The following is a 16026-nucleotide window of genomic DNA, read 5'->3' as shown; positions in this document are numbered from 1 at the left end:
CCTTAATAATGTATGGCAATAAAAGTGATAACCTTTGGCATTCTTGTGTATTGTAAAAATGTATACTGGAATGAACAAAGTATATCCAAATGGAGGCAGTTTTAATAAAAATTAAATTAAGATAATAGAGTGTAAGATTATCTTTCTGAAACTATTTCAAAATTAATTGTAATGTCTAATACTAATAAAATTAACAAAAACATATTTTATAACTATATATCACTGACATGCTGAATTTACATTCTTAATCACATTTCTTATTCACAAAGCTCATTTGTAAAAGTGACTTATGCTGAAAGAAATCAAATTTCACTTTTTTGTGTTTGTGTCTATGATCTGGATTGATCTTGAAACTTGATAAATGCTGGCCCAATATATTTCCATATAGCAATTTTCATTACCTCGCCTGCGTTATTGGTTTTCATATTTTGTGTATATCCGTAGGGAAGGAGCATTCTAAATTAAAATCTGAAAAAAAAAAACTGGATGCTAAAATATACATACAGTGTGTACTATTAAAGTCCACAAGATTTCACTAAGTATTTTATAAAATTGATGCATTTTTTATTATAATTATTTCAGCCATCATTGCACTTCAGAAGACTGACACTTATTATTTAAAGAAAAAACTTCCTGTTTAACTCTATGAATGAATTTGGTCAATACTGTAACAATCCTGGCGTACTTGGTTTGCTGAACTTATTGACTGATGCCCTTGGTAAGTCGCAGTCCTCTAGAGCTGTTGATTCCCCTGTCAGTTCCTTTTGACTGCACAGAATCCAATCAAGTAGGTATCTTCTGGGATATCTGCCATTTCTTTTACATGATATGTTGCTTCTTAATTTCCCAGCACATTCAAGTCCTAGCGGAAGAAATATGACTCATCTAACTTTGTACATTGTGTCTGAGTTTTTTAATTAAATCTTTAAACAATTTCTTTTTTCTTTTTCTATTTTCTCTGCATTGTGGGATATCATTGATGAGTAAAATATAAAAAAATCAAAAGGATTCAACATTAAAGTGAAACAAATACACACACATATTTTATATATATTATATATATAAAACCTGCTTTAATTATTGATAGATTTTCCTGCCTTTTCATATTTTTTCTTTGTTATTGTTATCGGTTACACCCAAATTTAAGGAAAAGTATACCCAAGTTTGCATATAACAGAACAGTTTCAATTACCAGCTTCATTACAAATGTACCTTTGCTAATTTAGTTGTTTTGGAGGTTGCTGGAAAATAATTAGTGTTCTTATGTTGCATATCTGTATTGATGTTTTATGATTTTTAACAAACTTAATTTCTTGCAACTGGTGTTGTTATGACAATACAATAAAATAGTGTACTGATTTAATCCATCTATCTATCATGTAAACATGCATTTTTCTGGGATATACAATGAAAATTGCAGTCGTCAAAAGGAAAATCCAAGTACACATGGGGAAAAATGTTCACACCCTACACAGGAACTGACCAGGGTTGAATTCTAAAAAAGTCTTCAAGTGTTTTACAGCAGTGGTGCTAATCATGATGTAATTAGTTGTCTCTCTCTTTTTTTTTTTAAACATAGTCGTTTTATTTAATAAAAAAAATAAGGGTCCAACTTATTGGACCCCCTGATTTGCTACTTAGTGTGAGATGTGATAAAGGTAGAAGCAGCAAGCCTTTACAGAATTTAATAGGGGTTGGAAAACACTTTGGAAGGCACCAAAGAACAGTACTCTCTGTGGTAACTTTATAGATGTTTTGTTCTTACAGTTATGATTATGGACTGGAAATATCAATGCAATTCAGTTTTTCAGGTGGGTTTAATATCTTTTTTTCCATTAACCAGTTTCTTTGTCAGCTTTAAGATTTATTCATTCTCTCTGTCATGTTAGCACCTCCTTTTGTAACATACTTGCTTACTTACAGAGGAAAAGGTTTTTGGACAAGATATTCTAATGTTTAGAAAAGTTTGGTGTCAATGACCAGGGACACAGTCAACATCATCAGTGTCTATTATAATTTTACTTCTATGGGAAAAATGTCCAAAGTTTCAATAATAAGCAATTTAAACTGACAAAATAAACTGCTTATGATGCTTGAGGAATACAAAAATAATAACAACTGCAATAATAAAAGCAAAAGGGCACATGTTTCCATGTTATTAGTGCGGTTTCAAAAAATCTTCTTATATAATATGCTACCGTGGCTGTCCGCTTGTCTCGCCAAGATTTTAAATCACCTGTAGCTCGCAAACCGTTTTAACTATTGACTTGAAATTTGGTACACATATTATGTGAAGGGGGTGGCACGGTGGTGCAGTGGTAGCGCTGCTGCCTCGCAGTTAGGAGACCCGGGTTCACTTCCCGGGTCCTCCCTGCGTGGAGTTTGCATGTTCTCCCCGTGTCTGCGTGGGTTTCCTCCAGGCGCTCTGGTTTCCTCCCACAATCCAAAGACATGCAGGTTAGGTGGATTGGCGATTCTACATTGGCCCTAGGGTGTGTTTGTGTGTGTCCTGCAGTGGGTTGGCACCCTGCCCAGGTTTGGTTCCTGCTTTGTGCCCTGTGTTGGCTGGGATTGGCTCCAGCAGACCCCTGTGACCCTATTCGGATTCAGCGGGTTAGACAATGGATGGATGGGTGGATGGATATTATGTGAAGTCTGCTATCCGCGTTCGGAGTGATGATTGACCTCCAAGGTTATTCCTTTTTATTTTTATTTTATTTTATTGTAGAATCAACTCTCGGCAGTGTGCACGGGCGCCGTTCTCATCCCTATCACCTTTGCCGTCACTTCCCCTACCTCTTCATATCTTAAATTATTATTTAATTTTAAGTCTTCAATCTGCCTCATGTGCCATCTTAAGTGAAAAATTAAGGAACATGTACTTAGTAATTGAAACACAAACACTGATTTAATTTAACTCATAGAAAATCTGAGCACATCTCTCCAGTTTTGATGTCACTACACTGGTTACCTGTGTCTTTCATAATTGACTTTAAAATTGACTGCTTATGGTTTATAAAGCCTTAAATTATTTCGCCCCATCTTATATATCGGAATGCCTGACACGTTATATTCCAAATCGTAACCTTAGATCTTCAAATGAGTGTCTCCTTATAATTCCAAAAGCTAAACTTAAAAGAAGTGGTGTGGTGGCCTTCTGCTGCTATGCACCTAAAATCTGGAATAGCCTGCCAATAGGAATTCGCCAGGCTAATACAGTAGAGCACTTTAAAACACTGCTGAAAACACATTACTTTAACATGACCTTTTCATAACTTCACTTTAACTTAATCCTGATACTCTGTATGTTCAATACATCATAATAACTATTCATGGTGGCTCTAAAATTCGTACTGGCCCCTACTCTCTCTTCTGTTTCTTTTTCTGGTTTCTTTGTGGTGGCGGCCTGTGCCACCACCACCTACTCAAAGCATCATGATGCTCCAACAATGATGGATGGATTAAAAGCCAGAAGTCTACGTGACCATCATCATCAAATCCTTCAGTGAGAACCCTAAATCCAAAGAGGACTGTTTCATTTATGTTAGGTAGAATGCCCAGAGGGGACTGGGCGGTCTCGTGGTCTGGAATCCCTACAGATTTTATTTTTTTCTCCAGCCGTCTGGAGTTTTTTTGTTTTTTCTGTCCCCCCTGGCCATCGCACCTTACTCTTATTCTATGTTAATTATTGTTGACTTGTTTTATTTTTCTCACTGTGTCTTATTTTTCTATTCTTCATTATGTAAAGCACTTTGAGCTACTTTTTGTATGAAAATGAGCTATATAAATAAATGTTGTTGTTTAATCAGTTTTAACTAAAAAGATGGTGACGAAAGAAGAGAAGAAACAGGTCGCTAGGGTGGAGAAAAGAAGAGCTGCTCAGGAAGCAGCAAGCATATCAACCTCTGAGCAAATGAATGCTAAACATACAGAGAAAGATGTAGGAATGCTAGGAATGCTCAAGTCAAGCATATTTACTAAACATTATCATGCAGTGCACCATTACTGGTGTTTTAAAAGTAGTGATTTTGCATTATATATAATTCCATGCTCCTTTGAGTCCAACTTAAATCTGTTTTTCAAGATTATTTACAATTATTCATCTGCATTACATCCTAACAGTGGGTAATTTATTATCTAATGATAGTGTATGTAGTTTCTAGACAGTGACTATTACACACAGCCTTTATTTTGCAAAACGTATTCAAAAGAACAGACTGGTATAAAGTTTGCTATCTAAAAAAAAAGCAAAGTTATGGACTAAATCTGAAGTCTTCCAGTTCTCATTCTTTACTGAGGTAGTCCTTTGTTCTTTTTGTTTTGCACAGCTGGCCAAATCTAAAACTATTAGTGGCAGTCATGTTTCCGTTGCCTTCTTCATCTTTCTTATCCATTTGCCTTGCCTCACAGGTGGTCAACAGTCAGTGTGTTAATTCCTTTTTAAAGGCTATTAAAATTTTCGATTATATAGGGTGCTGTGCGAACTACAAGACAACAGCTTAAACTGTACATTGTACTTGTCTGGCCACATCTAGAATGCTGTTGTGCTGTTTGGTCATCTTGTTCCCAAGGAGATGGCAAGAGGCCGGGCATGAGATACTGCACAATTCCAAGACTGCAATGTATGAGACATAAAAAGATCAAAGAATTTTAATCTTATCATTTAAGCAAACGGATGCTGAGGAGAATTAAAAAAGTTAGAATTAAAAGTTAATTAATTTTGTTAAGGTGGATTTCAACTGTTACTTTAACATTTCTCCAATGAAGCTGCAGATGTTTTAAAGGACTTCTTTGCTTGTAACTATTCCTTTGACGTGTTCTAATGAATGTTGAGCAACATCCTTTGCATGAAAATGTGCTATAGAAATAAATGTTGTTATTTGTCTGTTCATTCTTTTGTTCAGAAGAGATATATGTTTTAGGAGCACACACAATTTATATGCGTCTGCAATTTTTTTTTGGTTGCTTGGTCGTGACTGACACTCAACACTAGCAGAAAATCTTTCAAGCGGAAAGAATAAACATCATTTATATTAATATTTCAAATAAATTTGAAGGCCTCATTCAAAAGTGTAGTGATCGAAATTTTCCATCTAAAGTAACCTTATGGTTTAGAAAAAAATATGTAGTATTTTATGAAATGGTCAAATAAATGCAGCTATTCTATACCATTTTTAAGATTGTAATCAATTATCATAGTGAGACTATTATGGAAGCGTAAATGTATAAAAAGTGGACTTTAAAGTACATGCAAGCTAGGCTGAGATAGGCTGATGCACGTCATTATAGTTTTTCCAACATCTCCAAAAAAACCTGTGGTCAGATATCCAGTATTTAGTTTTTTATTTTTAATTTAAATAAACTTGAAGAGTCTGAGGTTGTGATAGATGTACAATATCAGAAATAAGAAGGCAATGTTAAATATGCTATTTGTCATGTCATTCTGACTTTTTGGCCAAGATCTTAGTTTTGTTTTTGACAACTCTTTAGTTTTACCACACGATTACCTTTTCTTAAACCGTACTTTTTAAGACACATCTCTTTTCCAACTTCAGGCATTGTAGCCAGGAGTCCTTTTTAAACTGCAGCCCATATGTACTTCTAGGGTAACGTCTGGTTCCCACTGAATCACATTCCATTTCAAGGCAAGCCTGTTCCTTGAACTGGGACACCAGGTTAAATGTTGCGCCCAACTGAGCTGGAAGTCAAAAGATAAAATACAAATAAAAAACTGATCAGAAAGAGTTACAAAAGTACATGTATGCGTCTTTAGATTCAGTCCAAAAGCTTACATTTATGGTTTAATTGTTTAGCATATTATCAAGCTCAGTAGTGGATCTACAGTAACTTTAAATATGGTTTATTTTACAGCTGCAGAAAGCTTCTGAAACCACCCAATGTAAGCAGAAGTTAAGTTTAAAGTAAAAAAAAAATGCTTATTAAAATTATGGTCTTTTAACTTGGAATTAAGTTAAGTGTAAAATGAAAAAATGTTTATTGAAATGATGGTCTTTTAAGTTCGAATTAAGTGAACACCCATTGCTTTTTTAACTTTTCTTATTTTTATGAGAGTAGATGGAATTTTGAATTTTTACAAAAAAAAAAAAAGTAATTGCAGATTCCTATGATTAAAGAAGTAACCTGGAGTGTTTATAATTAGCACAATAGGAGTTCAGTGCCTTTGCCTATTTATGGCACTCTTTCTTCATCAGTCAAAGAAATTCACAGTGCCTTCTTTATATTACTGATTAACACAAAAATGATTACAATGAAAAGCATGCTATTGTTTTCAACATATAAATTTAGAAAAGCTGCAAAAAACTAATAAAAAATACAAAGCACCCCACTCTTCCAATGCCTAACATCATATCCTTATGAATATCGCCGATTTTGCTCCTGTTTGTGAAAAAAAAGTATTATTTTTGTAACCAAGTTAGGAATGTTTTGAAAAATGGATCACTAGTATATTAAAATGAAAGGAATGGTATATTAAAATGAAGAAATCTGTGAATGTTTTAAATTAAAATAGAGATAAGGTAAATCTAAAAGGTAATACATCCTTTATCACTAATGAAATAAAGGTTTCTGACTGGGCATGTTGCCTGTAGTCACTGCGTGCTGCAGGTTTGACATGCACTATTGCTGCTTAAGTTTAAATAAAGAAACACCAGTTGCTTTATTGCAATAGTATGAACTTATACAGTTTCCTCTAATGTGAATGAGCCTTGTAAAATTAAATAAAGTACACCCAATGTTATGGATTTTCAGTGGCCAACCACTAACATGAACAAATTAAATGAAGTGGTATTTAATAGAAAAAAAAAATCAATTACAAAAGTTTTCTTTTTTAATTGCAATACCCTACTATAAATAACTATTCCTGATCTTAACAAATCAAAGTAATTACATTTTAGTTCTTGACTGCTCCCAATTTCTTTCAATTGCTACGTTTCCATCAACTAAATAAGCACTTTTTAAACTTAAAAACAAAATGTATTAAATAACTCTGTGAGTTTTGCCTTTGATCAGTTTCCATACAAATTATAAAATGAAAAAAATCATACAATGATTTTAAGTGACATCATGATGTCATTTCTTAAAAAAAACTTGTGTCTCAGAAATTCGATGTGTTTTCACCCTCAATTAAATGTACAGTACATCATAAATTACATACCATTGGCTTCTCAGGGTTTTCCACATCCTACTTGAACGAGTGACAAACACTACAGTTTCTACTAATTCTTAATATATTACCTAACTGCCATAGATGATAACACCCAGAGATGCCAGCAACAAAATAAAGAAATTCCTACATAATACGCCTACTGTATTAATGTGCAATTAGCCACAGATGATATGTCAGAAAGTGCTATCAGATTGTTATTGAAAAACATTTTGATGAAAGCTTCTTACTACAACATTTTAGAATGTCGAGGTCAATTTTTTAAATGCTGCATACTTAACAAGGGGCCATTTGTTGGACCACAAGCTAGCCACCAACCACCATCCAACCGGAAAACACATTTCAGAATAGCAAGACCACGGTCTACTGATGTGCCATTCAAAAGAGAGTTCAGCTCACGCTGTTCATAACATAAGACACCTAACAATATAGCATTCACTGCATGTACAGTGATTTCATCAATATGTGGCAATACAAAAAACAAAACTTAAAACACAATAAAAGTTCTAAAAAAAAAAAAAACAAGACACAAACAGTAAAAATGTGTTCAGATATGTGTTGGCACCATGCTTATTGTTGTTCTGCTTATCCATGACTGTTGATTATTGTGAATTTCCCCTTGGGATTAATAAAGTATCTATCTATTCTTAGAGTCACACTTCTTAGTGCACTGTGACACAACTGTTAAAAATAGTGTAGAATTGTAGACTATTGGTCATCCTTCAACCTTTTTTTTCATGTTTGGCTAAAAATGGGGGACCAAAATATGGCTCTTTCTCATATAGCAATCTATAATCCATCTCTGCCAACATGCTCACTCACCCGGCCATCCAGAATCAAAGACCAGGACTTGCGCTCCCACTTGTACTGCAGAGCGGACACACAAAGGATAGATCAGCCATAAACTAAACTACATTTGTTTAAGTGATGGTGTCATGACTGCACTGTAAAGGGAATGTCCCATGTGCACTGTTACAATAATAAACTACAGGATTACTTATGAGAGCTCTTTTAAAGTTCTTTAACAGTAAAGAAGTGTGAAAGTAAATCTGTCGAGTAGTGCAAGCAGAAAACAATGCAAATATGTAAACCATGCACAAGCTATTGGATTTCTACATTTTTCTTGCAACCTCTCTGTAACTATAAAATGTATAATAAATGAAAAGTATTTTTTTCATTTGCCCCATCTGTAGCTCTTTAGTAATATTTAAATTGCAGCAGTATGTGCATAAGGTCTAGACAAAATCACAGTAAAACAAGGTATTGTAATTCTGCAACATTACCATATATTCATACAAGTTGCTCTTGCACAGCTATCAAAAGCCATGTAGACAAAGAGGATTAAACAGTCTATAAAGCCTTGCTGAGAAAATGGCCAATCAAAATCAGAATAGCCACTATAAACTGAACACCCAGCTCAATCAAGTGGATTATTGCAGTTCAGTGCAATGAAGACAACTTCTTACAAGCTAGAAAGTTGCAGCTCCGTGAGGCATGAGCTTCCAGGAAACAAAAAAAATACAAAAACACTGACACTGAGAGAACAAACTGGCTACTGTTAAGGTTTGGCAAGATGAACACAAAATCAAAAGTGATCTTCTTGACACCCACTGCACTCAGTTTACTAATCCACATGATGCATCGTGTGGTGGGTGCGGCAACAAGCTATCAGCACTTGCTCCCAACCTCCTCCTCTTCCTCATGGTCTTCTGCTTGACGCAGTAAAGTAAAGCTAACAATCGAAATAAAGCAGCAAATGAATAGTCATGCCCTGACAAACAAAAACAAAATTAAAAGTGTCTTTTGTCTGTTTTTTTTTTCCTTTTTTTCACCTAAAGAAAGTAAAGTAAAAGCGCTCAGTATATAACCCAGATTTATAGCATTACACCTGTGAATTCACACATAAGTGCACACATACACATAGGATGCAGTAATATTGATAGCACACTATTACACTTTTACACTTATTTTTAGCTCACTGAAAAAACAAATGAAGAAAAAGAAATAAAATAAAAGAAAGAATAGAAAGAAAGAAAGAAATTGCAAAATAAGTTCTTGGTTTTGCTTTTTTAGCCCACTGGGTTATTATTTTCTTTTCATAACTCATAAGCATTAAGTGAGACAAAGTTGTTTTTTTTAATATTTCTTAAATGTCAGAAGGTCTTAAAATTAATGGCATGTGTAAATCAATGTCAAAAGTTATTTTATATCCTCATTTTTAATAACATCTATTATTAACTCATTCATACTTTATTACTATTTTATCTGAGACAGTGTTAACCAAATATACATCAGAAAACGAAGAGACCATCATAGCAAGAACACTTCTTGTTTAAAATGTTTAAAAGATGAGACACAGTGAGTAGTTGATTAATCATTCAACTTTAATCACCAGAAAAATGCTGCACATTAAATGTGGAACAGAAACATACTGTGGAGCTTGTCTTGTCTAAATGTATGTTAATACATTTAGAGAGTAGATGAAGCAGATGAAGACAAATCTAAGTGTATACACTTCAAAATCTTCCAGCAAATAAGTATACAGTTTATATATGTTAATGCTGAAGTAACAAGAAGAAAATACCACTTGTGCAGCTGTATATTCACTTGAAGGTTTTGTAGTTTACATTCTATTGTTCCCCTGCTATGGACTGCTACTCTGTGCATTGCTTGTTCCTTCCTTGCTCTATCTATGGCTGGGATAGACTCCACCCCCATGACCCTGAATTCTATTAAGTTTCAGAATATTACAGTATGTTACTATGCTTCTGTTTGAATACTTGTTTTAAAAGCATGTACATGTTAAAAAGTTTATAATTTCTGCAGTTGGCAAAGTAAGGTAAGAAACTGCCTGAAGTGCTTGCTTCTGACATTTTTTTTTTTTTAAGATCTAGACCGGAGTGGCCAGCTCCGAACCTGGGCAGCTTCAGTGTTTTTTGTTTCAACCCAGTTGCTTAATTAGAAGCCAATCATCACTAATAATAAAGCTTATTTAATTTCATGGCTTGTTAGTGTTTTAACTGTACCATGTTAGTTCATTCTTAAAATTATAGATTTTTTTCCTTTCTACTTATACATGTACTGTATCATCCAATTGATTTGAATGCTTAGAACGGATGAGTAATTTTCAGTTCTTCACATTCTTTTCAGTTTTCTTCCGAGTAAGGTTGAGTTTAGGGAGGAGATAAGACAGGTACTGGGTGACAGTGAAGAGTTACCAGACAGCTGGGCAACTGCAGCAGAAGTAGTAAGAGTGACAGCAAGAAGGGTGTATGGCGTGACATCTGGACAGAGAAAGGAGGAAAAGGAAACCTGGTGGTTGAATTTGGAAGTACAGGAGAGTATATAGAGGAAGAGGATGGCAAAGAGAAAGTGGGATAGTCAGACAGATGCAGAAAGTAGACAAGAGTACAAGGAGATAAGGTGCAAAGTGAAGAGAGAGGTGGTGAAGGCTAAAGAAAAGGTGTATGATGAGTTGTATGAGAGGTTGGACACTAAGGAGGGTGAAAAGGACCTGTACCGATTGGCTAGACAGAGGGAGCAAGCTGGAAAAGATGTGCAGCAGGTTAGGGTGATAAAGGATAAAGATAGAAATGTACTCACAAGTGAGGAGTGTGTGTTGAGCAAATGGAAAGAGTACTTTGAGAGGCTGATGAATGAAAAGAATGAGAGAGAGAGAGAGAAGGTTGGATGATGTGGAGATAGTGAATGAGGAAGTGCAAAGGATTAGCAAGGAAGAAGTAAGGACAGCTAAGAAGAGGTTAAAGAATGAGAAGGCCGTTGGTCCAGATGATATACTTGTGGAACCATGGAGGTGTTTAGGAGAGAGGGCAGTGGAGTTTTTAACCAGATTACTTCATGGAATCGTGGAAAATGAGAAGATGCATGAGGAATGAAGAAGAAATGTACTGGTATTGATTTTTAAGATTAAGGGGGATGTGCAGAGCTGTAGTAACTAAAGGGGGATAAAATTGATGAGCCACAGCATGAAGTTATTGGAAAGAGTAGTGGAAGCTGTGGTAAGAAGGGAGATGATGATTAGTGAGCAGCAGTATAGTTTCATGCCAGGAAAGAGCATTACAGATGCGAGGTTTGCTCTGAGGGTGTTGGTGGAGAAGTATAGAGAAGCCCAGAAGGAGTTGCATTGTGTCTTTGTGGACCTGGAGAAAACACATGACAGGGAACCTTGAGAGGAGTTGTGGTATTGTATGAGGAAGTTGGGAGTGGCAGAGAAGTATGTAAGAGTTGTACAGGATATGTACGAGGGAAGTGTGACAGTGGCGAGAACTGCAGTAGGAGTGATGGATGCATTCAACGTGAAGGTGGGATTACATCAGGGCTCGGCTCTGAGCCTTTTCTTATTTGCAATGGTGATGGACAGGTTGACAGACAAGATTAGACAGGAGTCCTCATGGACTATGATGTTTGCTGAGGACATTGTGATCTGTAGCGATAGTAGGGAGCAGGTTGAAGAGACCCTGGAGAGGTGGAGATATGCTCTAGAGAGGAGAGTAATGAAGGTCAGAAGGAACAAGACAGAATACATGTGTGTAAATGAGTGGGAGGTCAGTGGAATGGTGAGGATGTAGGGCGTAGAGTTGGTGAAGGTGGATGAGTTTAAATACTTGGGATCAACAATTCAGGATAAAGGGGATTTTGGAAGAGAGGAGGAAAAGAGTACAGACAGGGTGGAATGGGTGGAGAAAATTGTCAGGAGTAATTTGTGACAGACGGGTATCAGCAAGAGTGAAAGGGAAGGTCTACAGGACAGTAGTGAGACCAGCTATGTTATATGGGTTGGAGATGGTGGCACTGACCAGAAAGTTGTTAAGATTTGCATTGGGTGTGACGAGGATGGACAGGATTAGAGGGTCAGCTCGGGTTGGAAGGTTGGGAGACAAAGTTTGGACATGTGCAGAGGAGAGATGCTAGGTATATTGGGAAAAGGATGTTAACGATAGAGCTGCCAGGAAAGTGGAAAAGAGGAAGGCCTAAGAGAATGTTTATGGATGTGGTGAGAGAGGACATGCAGGTGGTGGATGTAACAGAGCAAGATGCAGAAGACAAGATGATATGGAAGAAGATGATCCGCTGTGGCAACCCCTAACGGGAGCAGCCAAAAGAAAAAGAAGATGAAGAATGATGAACACACATGAGTGGAAATGGAGACAAGCCAGATGAAGAACTACTAGTTCTTTTGTCATTTGCATCATATTGCTAATAAGGAACAGCTAAAACAATGAATACAACTGTTTAAGAATAAAATAAGCAATTAATGGTTCAAAATCTTAACAAGCGAGACAACTAAAACGAAGCAGAAAAATATCAATGGGACAGTAATGCTTCATCAGCAATGAATTATTTCTTTTTTTTTCATTTTATTGATTTTATTAAAATCAAATAACATTCCATACAAATAACTCAAGTTTTACAGAAATAGGTTCGAAACAAATCAACCCCTATCCCTAGCAATGCATTTCTCATGAAGCAATTGGGTTGGAACAAAAATCTTAAACCACTGTTCCCATCCCCCACCAAAACACTCCGCCCCCCCTTAGGATCGAAGTTGGTCAGCCCTGATTTAACGGTTCTGGATCTTAAATAGCAAATAAATTAACACTAGAATTACCAAAGCTTGCGAAAAAAACTTGGAAGTCCAGCCCACCTTAAATCCACTCGCACCTCTCTGTCTGCTTTTTCCTATAAGTTTCATGGAGGATTTTAGAATGTAAGAAATTCACTGAAATGAATTTCTTATTAGAGGATAAAAAGGAGGATGATGAAAAATGAGGAAGTAAAAAAAGCTGGGGAGAGCAAGGTATAAAGACATACAAAATGAGCAAGGAGAAGTGGAAATAGAGGTCCATAAAGATGCAGCTGAAGGGCAGGACCAAAGGATATGAAAAAAGGATCCAGGCACTTTAACAGAGCATAAATTACAAAATAGATAAGAGGTTAAACATCATCTTAGAATTGTACAAATTCTATGGACACTTCTATACTGAATGAACTGGTTAATCAAGCATTTGGAACATTTTTTGATTTTGGTAAAGATTGAATCTGTTCAAGGCGAAAGAAGTGTAGATCTGAATCCCACTTAACAGAAATAGCGAGAGGCATTTTACTGGCATCTCAGTGATGCACTTACAGCACTGAGACAGGTTTTAACTGAAAACTGGTTGTTAACACAAAATTGGAAAAAGAAAGAGATGAGACAAGGGAAGACAAAGAGATGGCACATATTTTGAGGACAATGTAGATGAAAGTAAAAAGTGCAGAAAGGTAGTGAAAAAGAGGAAAAAATCACAGAAGAAAAGAGACCCTCAATGCCCAAAAAGATCACCAAGTGTATGAATACCTAATGCGGACCAACACAGATAAAGATGGGATGCTCACCAGTATTAAGAGCTTTATTATTAAAGACATGTGTTTCCAAACATGATTATTGCACTAAATGCAATTGTAAATTGGCTTTCCTCCAAATCTGAACAGCTTATGAGATAATAAAATCTCATTTGTGAGAGCTAGACTTTGTCTGGTGCAGCCTGAAAGCTATGCAAGCTTCAGTGAAGAACCCTGAAGTCTCCCTTCTTGATAAACCAATATGTATGTTCTGAGCCAAAGACTGATATATGTATTTTTACAAGCATATGCAAAGCAAATGTACTGACTGCACAGGGCAGCAGCAGTTGTTTTAAAAATTAGAAACAGGAAATTGAGCAAAGTCAGGAAACCAAGATAAAGTCATAACCAGGAGACCATCAAAAAACCCTGGTGACACAGAAAACTGAAGTATAAACAAAGAAATGTACTAAGTAAGAAAAAAAGCATTAAAATAAAAAAAAAAATTCATGAATCAAAAAGTAAAGAAACTTAAAGGAATGGCCAAAATAAAATCGGAAAGCAAAAAAATAAATAAAAAATTCTGAGATACAAAATTCCATTAAAAGATTGTTGATTCAGTAAAGATTTGCTTTGGAAGATGGAAGCCATGAACTCTGGTTTGATTAGACAACTCAAAACAAGAATATTTATAAATACAAAAAATTATTTATGTAAATTTAAAAAAGGATGACAAAGAGAAAAGGTAAAAAAGATGGCAAAAGTGTATATCTAAAAGTCTTTAATCCAATGAGCAGAAACCAAAAAGAGAGTAAAAAATACACAAAGAGTTGAAAGAATAAATGAAAAGCAATTCAGTCATGTGCCAACATTTGGAACCGTTCATTTAGACATCTATCAGTCAAAAGTTTACAGGTCATTACAATTAAGGCTCTGTGGGTCTGGTGCAGGTCACGGTAGATGTGTTTTATTTGGTGGTACAGAGCATTACAAACCCCTATTTGAGTCTTACCAGCCACAAACTGAGTGTCCATGTAAAGCACGGGTGTCAAACTCCAGTCCTGGAGGGCCACAGTAGCTGCAGGTTTTCATTCTAAATATCTTCTTAATTAGTGACCAGTTTGTGCTACTAATTAACTTCTTTTGCCTTAGTTTTAATTAACTTGACTCAGGCCCCCTTAGTTGTTTCTTTTTTCTTAATTAGCAGCCATACAATAATGAGACACAAAACGAGCCGCCACATGACCAGCTCACCTGCACCCATCACACAACATCTCAAAAATAATGAAAGGTGGAGGTCTCAGTAAGGTTGATCTCTCAGGTCACCAAAACACCTTGACAGTGTTCTTAGGAAAAACAGAAAATCAACTGTTTTGTAAATGTCTGCTGTGGCAGAATGAGAGCAGCAACAAGCTGTGGAATTAAATAACGAGTTTAATTAATAGCAAGAATTGACTTCTCATTAAGAACATGAATGGAGTGAAATTGGTTGGAGTTTGAAGCCCCAATTTAGCTCGTCATCTGTTGGCTTGTTCCATATCTCATTTCTGTTTGGCTTTAATTTAATGAAGAAAAGAATCAATTCAGAGCACTGAATCCTTAAAAACAGGGCTATTAAAATGAAGGGAAACTAAATTTAATTAGCAGTGAAAACTGGTCACTGAATAGGACAAGGGTCAGAATGAAAACCTGGAGCCACTGCGGCCCTCCAGGCCTGGAGTTTGACACCCCTGATGTAAGGGAAGGCAGAGTGGGTCAATTCCATAAGAATTAGGCACATGGAGAAGTGCCAATCAAAACAAACCTTAAAGGCCCTCAGAAAGTCTGTGTCTGTAGTTACTCCTCAGAGAGTTTGAACATAAATGAGGATACACTTTATAGTCACATAGATGCTGCAGAAATTTGGTCAATGGTGTAGGAGCAACAACACTGAAAGACCAGTCTCCCACAGCAGACAGGCATGTTACAGGAATGGAAAGAACACCCTTGCCTGAGGATATGAGTAAATGTGCAGGTTTGTAGGGGTAGAGAAGTTCAGAAATGTAAAAAGGAGGACAAATAGTTTATATTCTACATGAGTTGCTATAGTAAACCAGTGTAACTGAAATAAAGTAGGTGTGATACAGTATGTACAGATTTCCTAGTGCGAGATAGTGACCTGGCTGAGGAATTTTGTATATATTGCAGTTTATTAAAAGATTAGACGGGAAGAGCTGAAAAAAGTACATTACAGTAATCTAAATGAGAAGTGATAAAAGCATGAACAAGATTTTCTGTGTCATGAAAGCTGAGAGAAGAACAGAGGCAGGCAACGTCACTTAAGTGACAGAATGCTGCTTTAGTCATAGAAGAAATTGTCCTTGAAAAGAAAGTGTAGGATCAAAAGGAACACCAAAGCTACAAACTGCACTAGAGGGGGAGATTGTAATTCTGTCTAAATTAAAACAGAAGTCATTAACCTTTGAGAAAGAGCAGCTCTGGCTTCAACAAGAATAATGTGA

At 36.0% G+C, this 16026-nt stretch overlaps 1 long non-coding RNA gene across 1 annotated transcript; it reads right to left on the bottom strand.

Annotated features, from left to right (window-relative positions):
• Positions 1 to 722: 722 nt before the first annotated feature.
• On the bottom strand, positions 723 to 14615 carry LOC120528607. Its single transcript, XR_005633562.1, has 3 exons — positions 14538 to 14615; positions 5508 to 5698; positions 723 to 862 (listed from the first exon to the last, which is right to left on the bottom strand). It is a non-coding gene; the product is annotated as an uncharacterized LOC120528607 (long non-coding RNA).
• Between the last annotated feature and the right edge of the window lie 1411 nt (positions 14616 to 16026).

This window comes from Polypterus senegalus, chromosome 4 (genome assembly GCF_016835505.1).
Source record: "Polypterus senegalus isolate Bchr_013 chromosome 4, ASM1683550v1, whole genome shotgun sequence".
NCBI classification, from domain to species: domain Eukaryota; kingdom Metazoa; phylum Chordata; class Cladistia; order Polypteriformes; family Polypteridae; genus Polypterus; species Polypterus senegalus.
Note: the sequence above shows the minus strand (reverse complement) of the source record. Positions and strands in the feature narration are given on the sequence as shown.